Here is a 14,744-nt window from a genome sequence, read left to right on the forward strand (position 1 = left end):
TGTGGCATCAGGATGTCAGGAGAAGGAAGGGAGCTCCTTCCTGTACCTCTCAGAGGCTAGGAGTGTGTACGTTCTCCCCAATGGGGTATCTGAACTGGAGGCCACATGGCTCAGGCTAGAAAAAAGGACTCAAGAGAGAAAAAAGGCGAGGAGGTAGCCAGTTCCCTCCTCACGATAATGTCAGCCCTTCCCCCCCATCTCTCCCCTAGGAAGGAGCCAGAGAAAGAGGATCAGGCTGAAAACAGATTGTGTAACAGCAGTGCTAACCTACCCTCCTTCCTCCGGGCCTTCCCTGAGGACTGAGGCATCGCTCCCCTAGGATCCTGGCTGATAGGGAAGCAGGGGACACTCTGAGCCTTTACTTGCTCCAGTACACGGTAGGCCCTGGCCTGACCAGCTGCTGAGGCAGCCTTCCTTGGAGCCAGCCTCTCCGCTGCCTGCGCCAGCTTCAGTTTGCAGCCCAGGAGCACCAGAGCAGGGAGGGGAGGAAGAACTGACCCTTGGTCAAAAGTGGGGGGAGGAGTCAAAGAACAAGCAGGAAATAGCCCTCTCTTGCTCCAGAAGGAGTATATGTGTGCCTGTGAGAGAGAGAGAGATAGAAACCTGGGTTCTATATCTGACCCCGGAGCGAGTCACTCTGCCTCCTTGGACATTAATTGTGTAAAATGAAAAAAGTGGATTAGAAGATGCTTAACGTTCCTTTCAGGTTGAAAATCCTGTGTTTCTCAAATTTTGCATCTGTATATAAATAGCACCCCCAGAGGCCAAATGCATTATCAGCACAAAGAGAATACAATAAACCCCAATGAGGAACACGTGCTCACATGTGTGTCCATGACAAACACGTGCACACACCCACTGACACAGGCACGTGTGTGCACACACAGGAGGGTGGGTGCTACACTGTGCCTGTAAGTGAGGAGAGTGGCCACAGCACATTTGGGACATTACACACAAAACTTGCCGGACTGGTTCGCAGTCACACCTCTTCTACATACCGGTAAATGCTAAATCTCAACTAACCTAAACACTGGACAAATGAATCATTTTAGATTATCAACCTTTCTAAGTAGCTAAGGATTTACTCTTACTACAAAAGTAGTTTTAAAAGCAATCCCAGAGGGAAATATTTGGGGCATTTTTTTAATGTTTATTTATTTTAGAGAGAGAGAGACAGAATGCAAGCAGGGGAGGGACAGAAAGAGAGGGAGACACAGAATGCAAAGCAGGCTCCAGGCTCCAAGCTGTCAGCACAGAGCCCTATGCGGGGCTCGAACCCATGAACTGTGAAATCATGACCTGAGCCCAAGTGGAACGTTTAAGCAACTGAGCCACCCAGGCACCCCAGATTTTTTTGTATTATAAATGTTCTAAGCCAACTGTGTCGAACCTGACCTCATTGTAGGTTCTTGATGGTGCTGGTTGTCTTGCTGCCCTTTCAGTACGCAGTGGTGTGCTGTAACTGGATTGCGCTCACGAGGTGACTGACTAGACTGTAGGATCATCCTCCAGTATCCCTGGGCCTTGTGTGTGGTGGTGGGAGCAGAGGGGGGTGGCGTAGACAGACCACAGAAGCCTTCCTAGTTTAGAGAGAAAAGCCAGGAATAAAGACAAGGAAGGGTAGGCCTTCTTCTCAATGCAGGGCAGGTATCTCCCAAAGGAGTTGGACTTAAGGCAGGGAAAGGGGAGGGGAGTGAAAAAGGCACATTTTCAAAGGAAGCTGAAAGCTGGGGACTGTGCCCACCTCCTACTTGAGTGGTTCTGGGCAACCTGGGTCTACCACCCAGAGGGATAAAAGGAGAGTGAACCTAAGCAGAAAGATAAGTTTACATGAATTTCATCAATTCTTTCCTTGAGGTGTGAGAGAATTCCAGAAGGTCTCTGGATGCCATCTGGGGCCAGAAATGGAGTAAGAGGAGCACCTGTGTGGCTCAATCAGTTAGGCATCAGACTTCAGCTCTGGAAATGATCTCACGGCTTGTGAGTTCGAGCCCTGCATCCAGCTCTGTGCTGACAGCTCAGAGCCCAGAGCTTGCCTCTGATTCTGCGTCTCCCTCTCTGGCTGCCCCTCCCCCACTTGTGCTCTGTCTCTCTCACTCTCAAAAATAAATAAACATTAAAAAAAATTTAAGAAACCCAGGAAGAGAATGAGACAGTGGGTATAGAGGAACTAAGACTCAGGCTCCCAGTGACCCTAATGATGGCTGGGGCCTCACGGGCAGAGGAGCCTGCCAATTCCCACTCTGGGGTGCCCAGGATGGAGACCATGGCTACCAGATCCCAGGGAGCCCACTGAGGTCCCAGATGACAGCACAAGGGCAACCCAAGACCCCCTTCCCACCACAGGGTGTATAAGCTCCCCTTACCCCAGCTGCCATATTGGCTTAAGGGGAGATGGGGAGGAGACCCTCCAAAAATGTAGGATTTGCCCACACAAGACAGGATTACCTTGGAAAGAGAGTGAGTGGCCCTTAACAAGCATGTTTGAAGACTCTCTGTCCCCTTGGCACAGGAGAGATGGGGCCCTGGGGCAGGAGAATAAAATGGCAGTTAGAGAAAATTAAGACCATGGCCTGTTGGCCCCATCAGTGTAAAGTCCCAAACGCTACTGCAGGTGGCAACTGGCATAGCTTATTCTGTCCCCTGTACTCACCTGTGTTGCACCTGCCTGAGGATCCCTTCCTAGCCCTTCATGGAAGGTCTCACCCCTGCACTGATGGCCAGTTGGCAGGGGCATTTCCAGCCTTAGAGTCAGGACAGGGCTGGGAGATGGGGGGGTCCGCACCAGGGCAGCTGGCCAGAGGCCAAGGCAGAAGGCCCACTGCCTCCCTCTGAACCGATGACTCTACGGTGGTGTCCAGGAGGGAAGCCTGGCCTCTTCCTGAGGCACCAGACAATCCCCATGGCAGTTCAGCTTCAGGCCAGCCTCAGACTTAGCCTGTAAGATTCGAGGGACCTGAGAAGGCCTTGGGCTATTCAAAACCTGTATTCCAACAGTCTTCCTGCTAAGAATCTGTTTCCAAGACAAAGAACTGAAAAATGAAAGCAGGCATGAGGAACATTCAGGCAAAGGTTGAATGAGCCTGGGAGGGGAAAGGGAGCATTCCCAGGGCAAAGCTGGGCAGGAACACTCAGTCTGGGGCCTAGGCAGATAGGCAGACAAGGCCACAGGCCTCCTCCACTGACAGCCCAGAACTCAGTGCAACCTCCAGTATGACAGCAGCCAGGAAGGCCCTCTGTACACAGCAGCCTTCAAAGCTTTTCAGCTTTCATGCCCTGGGTCCCTCTAGCCAAGAGTCAGTGAGTCCTGATTTTATCATCTTAGGTCCCAACAGGTCACACAGCCCATTGTCACCACCATGCTCTAGATCCTGCACACGCATGAGCACACACATATGTGCTCACTGACAGACATAAAGACATGCCAACACAGCCAGCACTCAGGATCAAGGTCCTTACTTAGGGTCTGGACACTTTCTTTTATCCCTCTCTTCATTTAATTAATAGATTCTGAATGGTGTGAAAATACCAACACCTTCAGACTCTGCCATCTCCCAATGGTGGCACAGGACCTACATGTCCTTTCATGGCCTAGGGATAGAATTTGTCATCAACATCAGCATCCCATCACCACTAATGGCCAGGTGGAGCCATAGAGATAATGCAAATGTTTACCATACAGGTGGGTTAGGACCTTGTCAGGAGCAGAAGGATCAGGCCCTAGGAGAGAGGCTCAAGAGAATATGAGACAAAGTTCAGGGAAGGGGAGACTCGAACATTGACCAGAGCTCAGCTGTATTCAATCTGTGGAAAGAGATGCTTTGTGAATCAACACGGCAGGGGAGGGGCAAGCAAGGGGACTCATGATCTGTCCTCTCAGGATCCAGGGTGCCTGGTTCCAACTCGAGGGCCACAGGAGTTCAGAGTAGTGGAGAGCAGGGCTACTGCAGTGGTGGAGATGGCTTTCCAAAGGAGGGAGCACTGAGCAGCGCCACTAAGGCAGGGTAGGACTTGTGATGAAGACAGCTAAGAGCACAGCATCAGGATGAAACAAGCGAACTGTGGAGTCAGCTGACCTGATTTTGAATTTTTGCTCTGCCACTTCCTAGCTGCGTGATGCTGGAAAAGACACCCAACCTCTCTGGTCTTCAGTAGCCTGGTATGTAAAATGCCAATGCCTCCCTTCTAAGGATGCAGAGAGGAGAAACTAAGCCTATAAAGGGGCTGGGCTGTGGTAAGCAGCCAGTAGAGTCAGATGAGGGTAAACAAAGGCACAAAGGCTGACAGATAATGTACGCATAAGGGCAGAGGAAGAGGATAGCTGCGGATAGCCTGGAAAAGTGGGGGGCATCCAGGCTGGATGAAGCTGTAGCTGGAGTAGGCTGCCTCTGATGCCCCATCTCTGAAGAAGATGCCCTGCCGAACAGGTTGTCAGTCCAGCCCGTCAGGGGCTTTCTTCCCATTGGCCATGACTCTGACAGGGAAATCAGCAGGCTGGCGGTGCAGGCCTGGGCAGCGCAACAGACAAGGCCCTGGGGACAGCTTAAGTGGACAATAATTGCAGGTTATTATATACCGGGCTGCAGCCAAAAGCCAGGCGGCTATTAAGTGTGATTGGGAGAAATAATCAGGAGGAGGAGGATGGATGTGAGAACTCGGCTGTTCTTTCTGTTCTCAAGGCCGCTCTGAGGCAGGGACTGTGCAGAGGCAGGGACGACGGGGTGGGTGGGGAGAGGAGCAGATCTACTATATAAATACCTTGCACTCTGGGAAGCCATTCCACCCTTGCCTCTGACCCTCCCCACTCCCCATGAGATGTACAGAGCAAGGATTACCATGCCCATCTCATAAATCAGAGAATGAGGTCCAGAGAGGGGAAGCAGGTGACCCAAGGGCACACAGGCCTTGCCATCAGAGCCTGGATAAGCCCCCTCTGTTGCTTGATGGCCACAGAAGTGACTCCTGACATGAAATCCCATCAAGCCCTGACTCTGTTCTCAGAGGTTGAGCAGGAATCATCTCACAACTGGGACTGGGAACTGTCACTAAGACCCAAAGGGGGCACAGATCTCACCATGTGGCTGCCAGCTCAGAGGTCAGGACAAGGGCAAGCGACAGGGGGAGGGGGCAAGTTTATAACAATATCACTGGCTATTTCTTAGGGCTTTATACATCTATTAGATGCCTCTCCAGGATAAAAAGAGAATTTTATGCCAAGTGTATAACTGAGGATTCCAAGAGGGATTACATGACCCGTCCAAGGTGGGATAGTGATGCTGTCAAGAACAAGGCCATGTGACAGTTGCTGGATAGGGGCCTATAAACCACACCTCAGATCTGTCTATCAGAAAAGAGCTTTAAGAAGTGACCCTAAATCTGCCTTCGGCCACCAGGCCAGTACTTGTGATTTTATCCCTGCCAGCCGGAGTTTCCCATTGCATCAGGATGAGAGGTGGTTCTTCTCTTTCTGAGCCAAAGGTAGCATGAGGCTGAGGCCCCAGGGGTGACCCTGCCCTTGTAGGATGTGCGGTCATACATCCCCAGCCTCCTACCTCCCACTCCTCAGCTTCCCCAAGCCCATGACTCACTTTAGAAACAAGGATGACCAGCCTCGTCCCAGAAGCACAAACATCATGGGCATCTTCAAGGAGGTGCCCAGAGACCTTCATTATTTCCTGTTGGCATTATTTTATAGAGACATCCCTACCTTGATGGGGATATCAATGGAGGCCAATGAGAGAATATATATGTGTTGATGGGTAGTAGACCAACCCCTGACTCTTGCAAAAACAGCATCTCAGCAGATAGCCAGGAAGGTCACGCACAAGGCTCAGTGCCTTCCTAGGGATCTGATAGTCTGCCCCTCCCTCCTGGGATTGCCTCTCCCTGGCCAGGCCTCCCCAACCCTGGTCTGGAAATGACCCTACTTTAGGTCACATGAGAGCAGAAACCTGGCTCAGGGAGGGATCAATTACATTGTGACTCAGCGAGAGGGCACAGAGCCAAGGAGTGAGTCACAGAGCTTGCCCACCCTTCTCCTTCCCAGGAACGGGCAGCGGGGGGTGGGTCATGCAGGCCTGGATGGGAACATCCCATGTGTCGGGGCAAGGCTCCCCGCCAGTGTGGGGGGAGTACTAGGTCTGGGCTACAGTGTGGGCCCCTTCCTAAAGCTGAATGCAGGTGAGTATCACTGAGCTGTCATACTGAGAGAAACTTGTGGGGCCCCTCCCTGACATGGGCTCTGCTCTGCTCCCCAAAACCCGTTCATACAACATGGCACCCACAAACAGAGATGGGTTCTTCTCCTGTCCTCCACACAGTGCAAGGACCACTGAGGGGAAACCTAAACTGCCCACTCCCTTAGAAAATGTCCGTGTCCTCTTACACATTGTTTAAATACTATTTTTGGCTAGCTTATATTTATACCTGGAAAGGAGAGACTTAGTTTACTTTTGAATGAATAAAATAATAGTAATAGCTGGGGGGCACCTGGGTGGCTCAGTCGGTTAAGCATCCGATTTCGGCTCAGATCATGATCTCACAGTTCATCTGTTCGAGCCCCATATCAGGCTCTGTGCTGACAGCTTAGAACCTGGAGCCTGCCTTCGGATTCTGTGTCTTCCTCTCTCTCTGACCCTCCCCTGCTCATGCTATCTCTTTCTCTCTCTCTTTCTTTCTCTCTCTCTCTCAAAAATAAATGAAAAATTTTAAAAAATAGTAATAGCTAATATTTATTGGCTACTATGTGGCAGGCACTAAGTTACCTCTTTCAATAGTTTATTATCGCTTCATGACAGCCATATATAGTGTTCTTATGCCCACGTTTCCGATGCAGAAACCGGAACTCGGAGAACATGACTTATATTGCTGGTAAGCTAATGATATATCTCGTCCTAGGGGTGGCTGGGTGACTCAGCTGGTTAAGCAGCCAACTCTTGGTTTTGGCTCAGGTTATCATCTCAATGATTTCATGAGTCTGAGCCCCAAGTCCGGACAGTGTGGAGCCTGCTTAGGATTCTCTCTGCCCCTTCCTCACTTGTGCTATCTCTGTCTCTCTCAAATAAATAAACTTAAGAAAAAAAAGATCAGTATGGTTCTAAAGCCTAAACTCTTTCTATACACAATCCATGCACCTATGCATGTGTGTATATATCATACAGAAACTTAAGTCTTATATACATATTTTAAAGGATTAAATACCCAGTTGTATTTATAGACTGTATTTCTTTAAATTTTACTCTTTGAGTAAAATATATATTAATGTGTCTGTTTAGTAACAGACCAGAATTTACATATGTATATATTATATATACATAAATATATATATTATAAAACTTCGGAAGACTTTAAACTTATTAAAAGAAGGCTGCCATCTGGAAATTATTTGGGGGAGGGAGTACATCTTGAAAACCTGTGGCATCTTCTTTAAATGTTACTGGTGGTGGGGCGCCTGGGTGGCTCAGTCGGTTGGGCCCAGCTTCAGCTCAGGTCATGATCTCACGGTTTGTGGGTTCGAGCCCCACATCGGGCTCTATGCTCACAGCTAGCTCAGAGCCTGGAGCCTGCTTCAGATTCTGTATCTCCCTCTCTCTCTGACCCTTCCCAGCTCACGCTGCCTCTTTCTGTCTCTCAAAAACAAAAAAACAAAAAAACAAAAAAACAACCATAAAAAAAAAACATAAATGTTACCGGTGGTAACAAACATTCATCCTTTGGATGTAGAAATTATCTTTGGAAAATGGGCCCAAAACAGTATTCCTTCAGACTGGCACATGTGTGTTAGGGATGATTTCTCCCTTCTCAGCCATCCTTCAAAAATACCCAAGTGCTTTTTTCCCAGCCTTATACCACTGATTACACTCTTCCCTGTCATCAGCAACCAGTCAGCCTGTGGTCAGTGAGTCCCCACCCTGAGTCTTTCTTGTGAGCCAGCCCTGCTGTAAACCTCTCCTCCCAAATCCACCTGTCATCCTGGAACAATAGGCTACATCCTTCCGTGGCACTCAGAGCCCAAACTGACTGCCCGCGTGCCCTCTGTATCCTCATACCAGCCTCTCCTTCCCTCTCCCCAGGTGGCACACCTGCAGCCCCCTTGCCAACTTCTTGTCTGTACCCAGCTGCTGGGTGAGGGAGCTGGAGGGGGCCACCCAGGCAGGTGAGTCTGAGGCCCCCACGCAACAACCCTTGGAAGATCTATTTCAGTGTAACTGTCCTACAGGCTCACCTACCTGAGCCCCTACCCAGTCGGGGTTTCCCTGTACCACCAAGCCACCTGATTCCTTCATACCTTCTGCACTGCCCCAGATGTTGAATGTCTTAACCTCAGCACTAGCTGAAGGACTGCGTGCTGGACCTGGGGGTCCTGGCTGCAGTGGGAGAATTAACATTAAAAAACATAAGTAAAAGCCCTGTTTTCAGCAACATTATCAGAGAAATCGTGGCCATGAGAAAGTGACATTTACCCACAGCATTGTGTGTGTAATAAAAACAACTTATTATTCCAGTTTCTAAAGTGAGCCCAGTGTCTGAAAACCTCAGGGCTCATGTACAATAAATTAACATAATTAAAAACTAATTAGTAAAACATCACAATTAAAAGGACTTGCTTCGGCAACACCTCTCAGGTAAGAAGAGGCTGCGTAGTAGCACTGTCAGCCAGTACCTGGGGTTGGCCCCAAGAGGCAGTGATGCAGGCCTTGCCCTCGGGGAAGGCTTCCCGTTCCCGAAGGAGCAGCTTGAGAAACAGTCTTGCAGCAAGAGGACACCCACTTCGGGTCCAAAGCTGCCCCAACCAGAGGGGCCGCCCCGCCTCCCACCCGCGCACGTTGGGGGAGGAGCCTGGGCCAGCCCCTCTGACTCCGGTCCTTTCGGTTAGTGAGGCTGCCAGACCACTGGCTGGCCCCACATCGATCTAAGCACTTTACGTGCATTTACTCATTTAATCCCCCACAACAATTTTAATAGGTTCTATTCCTCTTCCTATTTTACAAATGAGGAAACTGAGCCATAGAGAGATTAAATAACCTGCCCAAGGTCATAGATCGAGTAAGTGGGAGAGGCAGGACTTGAACCCAACCAGTCTGGCTTCTGCCAGCTTTACCTAAACGCAGCAGTAAAAGCTCCTTCTTCTGTCCAACCGAGTGCTGGCCGGCCAGAGCTCCTTTTGAAAACACGTGAATTATTTGAGAAAGATAAGGAGTAAATTCCTAACCCTTCAGTGAAACAAGTTAATTTCATCTACACCTTTCTGTGGCCCATTTTGACCCTCAGTCCCTGCTCTCCTCTTAATTTTTTACATGAGAACAGTGAGTCAGCCTCACAGATACAGCACTGTCTCACCTCCTTGGATTCGATGTGAGGAGGGAAAGGAGGGTGGAAGAAAGGACAGCGGTCTCCATTTTATGGAGGAGAAAGCTGAGGCCTGGAAAGCCGTAACTCAGGTTCCTGCTGCATCTCCCAGCCCCCTGTCCTTGCAGGGTACCTGGGCTACAGGATTCCAGATCCCTTTACTCCACTTCTTGGGTTGCCTTTCCATTTCTTGCGTGTCCTTAGCAAACGTGAGGCAAAGCATCACTTGGCACAGAAGCGGGGAACATGAGCAAGTTTTCATGCCAGGAACAGGGCACATTCATGTTGACCACCCAAAGGCCTAGAGACTCCCCAAAACAACTCCCCACCATTGCCCAGAGCCCAGGAGTCCCCACAAGACCACAGTCATGTGTCCCTGTGGCCCAACCAGCAAGGAAGGAAGCCCGGAGCCCCTGTCTTGCCAGGCCTGGCACTTGGCTGAGCTAGAGGAGCAGCCTAGTCCCTTGTGGGGAGCCCCTGGCTTTCCTAAAACACCTAGCATCTTAACTCCGTTCCCTTCCTCCCTCCGTGCATTTGCTCACCTGGCCAGGTCTGCTGTTGGCTCAGGACAGGACAAGGGAGCCCTTCAATTGTCTCCTCTCACTGGCAGGAGGCTGCTGAGGTTAACTGAGAGAAGGTAGGGATTGTTTTCCTCTTCCTTTCCACCTCAATTAGTGCTTCTTGTATCACTAACCCTTCCCAAATTATTCATAGATAGAGAAGTCCTAAACTTGTGGAGAAGACCAGAAACAGACTTCTAAGGCTGCCTTCAAATCCACATCTTGCCCACCCTGCCTACTTCCATATAGGAGTCTCCTCTAGAAGCTTCCACCTTCTTACCATCACATGAGAACTCTCTACACTCACCAGACCTAGGAATTCCATCTACTGCCTCAACCTTCTCCTCTCTTCCTAAGCTGATGCCTCCACCTTCCGGTGGGGCCAGATCAGAGTTCTCTCCACCAGAGAGCCTTGCCAGGGTGCCAATGCCTACACAAGCTCCAGCTCCCCAGCGTCCCATGGCACACATCTCCAGCACCTTTCACTCTACCCCTTGGTGTGCTTACACCCTGGTGTGGTTGCTCTTCTCTGAGTCAACCTCTTTGCCCAAATCCATGAGCTCTCTGTAGAGGGCAAGTGAGTCTCCTGTCTCCAGCCTTCCCCCACTGCCCTCTGTAGGTCTGGGCTGAGCAGTTATTGGCAGTCTGGTCTCTGTGTGGAGAGCCTTGAGCACACCATAGCTCTGTTTTTAGCTTGTTCTCGACATAGCCTTGGAGAATCAGCTGCCTCTTATCCTCCTAGGCCTTAGGCCTTAGGCCAGGCCATCACCCAGCTCTCTGGCCATCCACCACTTTCTGCCTCCTGCCTCCACAAGGGCCCCTCCTTCTTCAAGGCTGCTGCCACCACTACCACCCCCCCATCACAGATTATCCCACACAACTTGGATTGTTTTCTATTTTCTCGCATGTGGAACTTCTCAGGCCTGGAAGACATTTAACCATCTGTTGCCATTTGCTGTTCTGGGGCTTTTCACTTGGTACAACTTTGGTGTCTCTAACTAGACAGTGGGTTCTTCCCAGTCCTGTCCTTTCTCTGCTGCTTCCAGGCAGAGACTGGAAGCGTTTGGTGAATGCAAGAATGACTGTGCGGCGATGTCTCCAAGCCAAGCTGTGCATCCCAGGGAGGCTAAACTGCTGTGTGGGTTCTAAATGGATTGTTCTCATCTCTGGCTCTGAACTTCTTCTGGAAGAGAGTCTGTCTGGGGCCCTGCAGCTCCCCATCCTTAGGACTCAGACGAATGAATACAGCATCATCCCCCTCCTCCAAGTCAGATTAGCCATAGGTATCTAGAAACTCCATCCTGAGCACCTACTGTGTGCTCGTGCCTGGCAAGAGGGGTTGCAGAGGACAAAGAGGGGCCAGATTACTGGGCTCCTTCCTTCCACCAGTTCACAATCTAGATGAAGTGAGATTGATAGGCAGGAGAGCCAAAGCCAGTCTCAGAGCATGTGGCCATGGCCGGGACTGCAGAATGTGGTTCAGTGGGTGCCAGAGAGAGGAGAGGGATGGTGGCTCCACCGAAGGGAAGCTGGACACAAAGAGGGCTTCCTCCTCCCTTGAGGGGGAGGAGCAAAGGGAAGTGAGGAGCGGGAGGCAATGATAAGGCCTGCAGAACTACACCAACTGAGCCAAGATCCCCACCACACAGGGCTTCCTGACATCTCTAAAGATGAATCAGCAACAAAATGTAAACCCCAAACACAGAGAGAAATGAGAAGCAACTGTTCCCAGTTCCTTCTTCCATTTGCCGGCCTTCTCTCTCTCTCAGTGGATGGAATAATTGTGGCCATGAAGTGGCACTTGAAGAAAAAGTTTTAAGTCTGTTTAAATGTCACAGTGAGTAATACGTTGCCCCCGTCTTTCCCTAGTTACATTTCTCTTTGATGATCTAAGGTTAAAAAAAAAAAAAGCTCAAATCTTTCTAGAATATCAAGGGCAAGGGCAGCAGAGAGGCAACCTAACCACGTTCCTTACTATTTTCTTTGGGGTCCTGCTCCTTTATTGCATTAGTTTGAGACACCTGTCCGTGTTGTTTTATCGCCAGTACTCTGCTGTGGAAGAGTAGTGGGAGCCTAAGAGATCCTGCTCTGTGCCTTTAAGAGATCAATGCCTTGGCAGAAGCTGTTTCGGCCACTGTTAACACAAGGTAACTCAGTTATATGGGGCCTGGTGTCCTGGTAGCTTCTGGCCCTCAATGTGGGCATTTTACCACATGGTGCCAGAGAGCTGAGAGGTGAGGAATGTGTTACCCCCTAAGGGGAGACTGTCCAAATCCAAAATAAGCCATCCTCAGGTGGGAGAGAGGGGAGAGTGAAGTACCTTCCCTAGGGAAGAAGGAGCTCTCCACACCTTTGGGTCCACATGTGGAGAGACTCAGGGAGAGGGGGCTGTGGTGCAGGAGGCAGAGACGCAGTCCTGGAGGGAGCTCATGCTATACCTTATGGCAGCATTTTTGCAGGCATTCGAAATAACCAGATGCCCCCTTCCATTAACAACTCCACTCTCCCACTCACTCCTGCCCAGGGACTGCTTTTATTTATGTATTGGCTATTATTATTAATAATAATATGAATAATGAAACACCTGTGAATAATTTACTTGGAATTGGGCGGGGCTGGGGTCGGGGCAGGAAGTGGAAGATAAACCACAGCTGCCCTCCCCTGTGCTAGCCCCTCCTCTCACCCCCACCCAAGCTCACTTCCTTCTCTTCCCCCACACCTAGCTTTGCTTTAAGGAGGTGGCAGGCAGGGAGTGGGGGGAGGCAGACAGACAGAGAGAGAGAGAGAGAGAGAGAGAGAGAGAGCTCAAGCAGGAATTACTCTCCTAACCTCCCCTGTTATGGCAGAAAATACATCCTACTCCATTGTGAGATCCTGGGAGGTAAGCACCACAAGATGCTGTTAGAGGAGATATTTTGGACAAAGATACTGGCCTCTGCTGATGTGTCCTGAGGGAAAGGGGAGGAGGAGGTCTCAGACTGGTGGGTGTACACACACACACACACACACACACACACACACAGCTTAGATACAAACGGTCGATGTGCACATCCACACTGCATCCACACAAGCACCCATGGTCCTGACAAGACATGGGTACACACACCTCCAAGCCACCAACTCAAACCCTCCGTGTGCCTACCAGGGACATGCCACCTTATTACAGCACTTCAAAGGCACACCACGCACACAGCTACGTTGCAGAGAGGTTCTATGTGTGAGTTCTGTTCGATTCCATCAACCTGGGCGATTCTTAGGCTGTCATATAACACTGGATAATGTAAGCCCAGAACCGAGTTATGAATCAACTATACTTACACACGATTCCATCAAGAAAAGACAGGAGAATCTTTAAATGAAAGGACGAAGTTCCACAGCTCTCAGAATTGTACTTGCTGTTTGGTCACTCGCCCTGGATCCTCAGGGAGAGGTGTCCCAGGTGGGCTCAGGGCCTGGGGCTGCGAACCTCAGGGCCTCCTCAGGCCTCCTCCTGGCGCTGGAGAGCTCCGCGTTGTGGTGGTACCAAACGGGCTTGGTCTCGGTTTTCAGGAAGCTGGGGTCTCATTTCTTTAAATAAAATTGTAAACATATTGTCTAATAACGGCATGTAATCCGAGGGCAAGAAAAGAGAAACCCAGAACACCGAAGGGGGCCGGCGGGGGTCCGGCCAGGGTCAGGCCGGCAGCTCAGCCCCCGCAACTCGCGGGGGAGCCAGCGCGTTACTTTAATTTGCCCGGCTTCTGAAGCCATGAAGAAGAGGCTGCCCTGGAAAAGCAAACGTGGGAGAGGATGAGGGGCAGGTAAATATCGTTAAAATAAAAATCTGCTTTCCCAGCCCAAGTTCACCACCAGCATTCGCCCCCGGAGGCGGGGCAGGTTGGACCCGGCTCCCGCGCCGGCCACTCCCTCTCCTGCGCGGCCAAGGCTCTGGCCCCCGCTGGCCTGGTGGGGAACCCGGCAAAGTCGGACTGGGCGGCCGGACCCTTGGCTCCAGCCTGCAGACGCGACTCCGAGCCTCACACTTCTGGAGAGGGAGGCGCTGCCAACGAAGCCCGCGGGGGCAGCACACGCAGCGCGAGTCTGGGTCCGGCCGCAGCCCGGATAGCGATTCGGGGGCTTTATTTTTTTGATGGTGGATTAAGAAAAAAAATTTCAACTTGAACCGGTATAAAGCAGACGAGGGCCAAATCAAGCCGGTCCCTCGCGCCGGCTCAGCGACCCGGCACAGCATCCAGATCCCTGCCTCCTTCCACGGCGGGCGAGCCGGCCGAGACGCCCGGCTCCTACCTTCCTCCCCCCAGCCGCCTGCAGGACCAGCCGCCGCGCTTCGGGGCGGGGGAGGCCGTCCGGGACCGAAACACCCACCTCCAGCCTTCGCAGGCGGGCTGGGACGAGGGTCGGGCCCCGGATCTCTACGCCCCGTCCCCCCGCCCATGCCCAGCGAGGCCCAACTGCTCCCCCGGTTCCGACCTCCCAGGTGGCTCGGGTGGCTGCAGATGCCGTGCGGGAGAGCGAAGATTTGGGACTGCTCTGGCAGGTTGGGGATTCGAGGAGGAAAAAAGCAGGGAGACACGAAGAGAAAGAGAGCGCGCGCGAGAGAGCTCTTGTCTATAGATTTATCCACATAATATATATTTATGTAGCTTTTTTTCTCTCGACACTGATCAATGCGCACTCGGATCGCTGGGCGGACTCCCTCCAAGCCGACTCGCTTTTTCTAGTCTAAATAAATAAATAAAGGGAACCAGATGGGAGAAAAAAGCGCCCATTCCACCTCCGCCGCCGCCTTCGCCGCCGCCCCGCCCGCCATCCCTGCCTTTGCTTCGCCCGCCTGGC

At 51.2% G+C, this 14,744-nt stretch overlaps 1 long non-coding RNA gene across 2 annotated transcripts in view; it reads right to left on the reverse strand.

Annotated features, from left to right (window-relative positions):
- LOC115278187 overlaps window positions 1-13,748 on the reverse strand; it is a 38,984-nt gene extending 25,236 nt beyond the window's left edge. The window contains exons 1-3 of one of the 2 annotated variants that reach the window (XR_003902748.1): window positions 13,227-13,748; window positions 2,449-2,525; window positions 1,396-1,580 (exon numbers count right to left, since the gene is read on the reverse strand). This is a non-coding gene — a long non-coding RNA (uncharacterized LOC115278187). Of the gene's footprint in view, window positions 1-1,395; window positions 1,581-2,448; window positions 2,526-2,653; window positions 2,732-13,226 lie in introns of those variants that run through there. The other variant, XR_003902749.1, reaches the window with a different exon arrangement.
- Between the last annotated feature and the right edge of the window lie 996 nt (window positions 13,749-14,744).

The sequence above is a fragment of the Suricata suricatta genome, chromosome 14 (genome assembly GCF_006229205.1).
Source record: "Suricata suricatta isolate VVHF042 chromosome 14, meerkat_22Aug2017_6uvM2_HiC, whole genome shotgun sequence".
NCBI lineage: Eukaryota > Metazoa > Chordata > Mammalia > Carnivora > Herpestidae > Suricata > Suricata suricatta.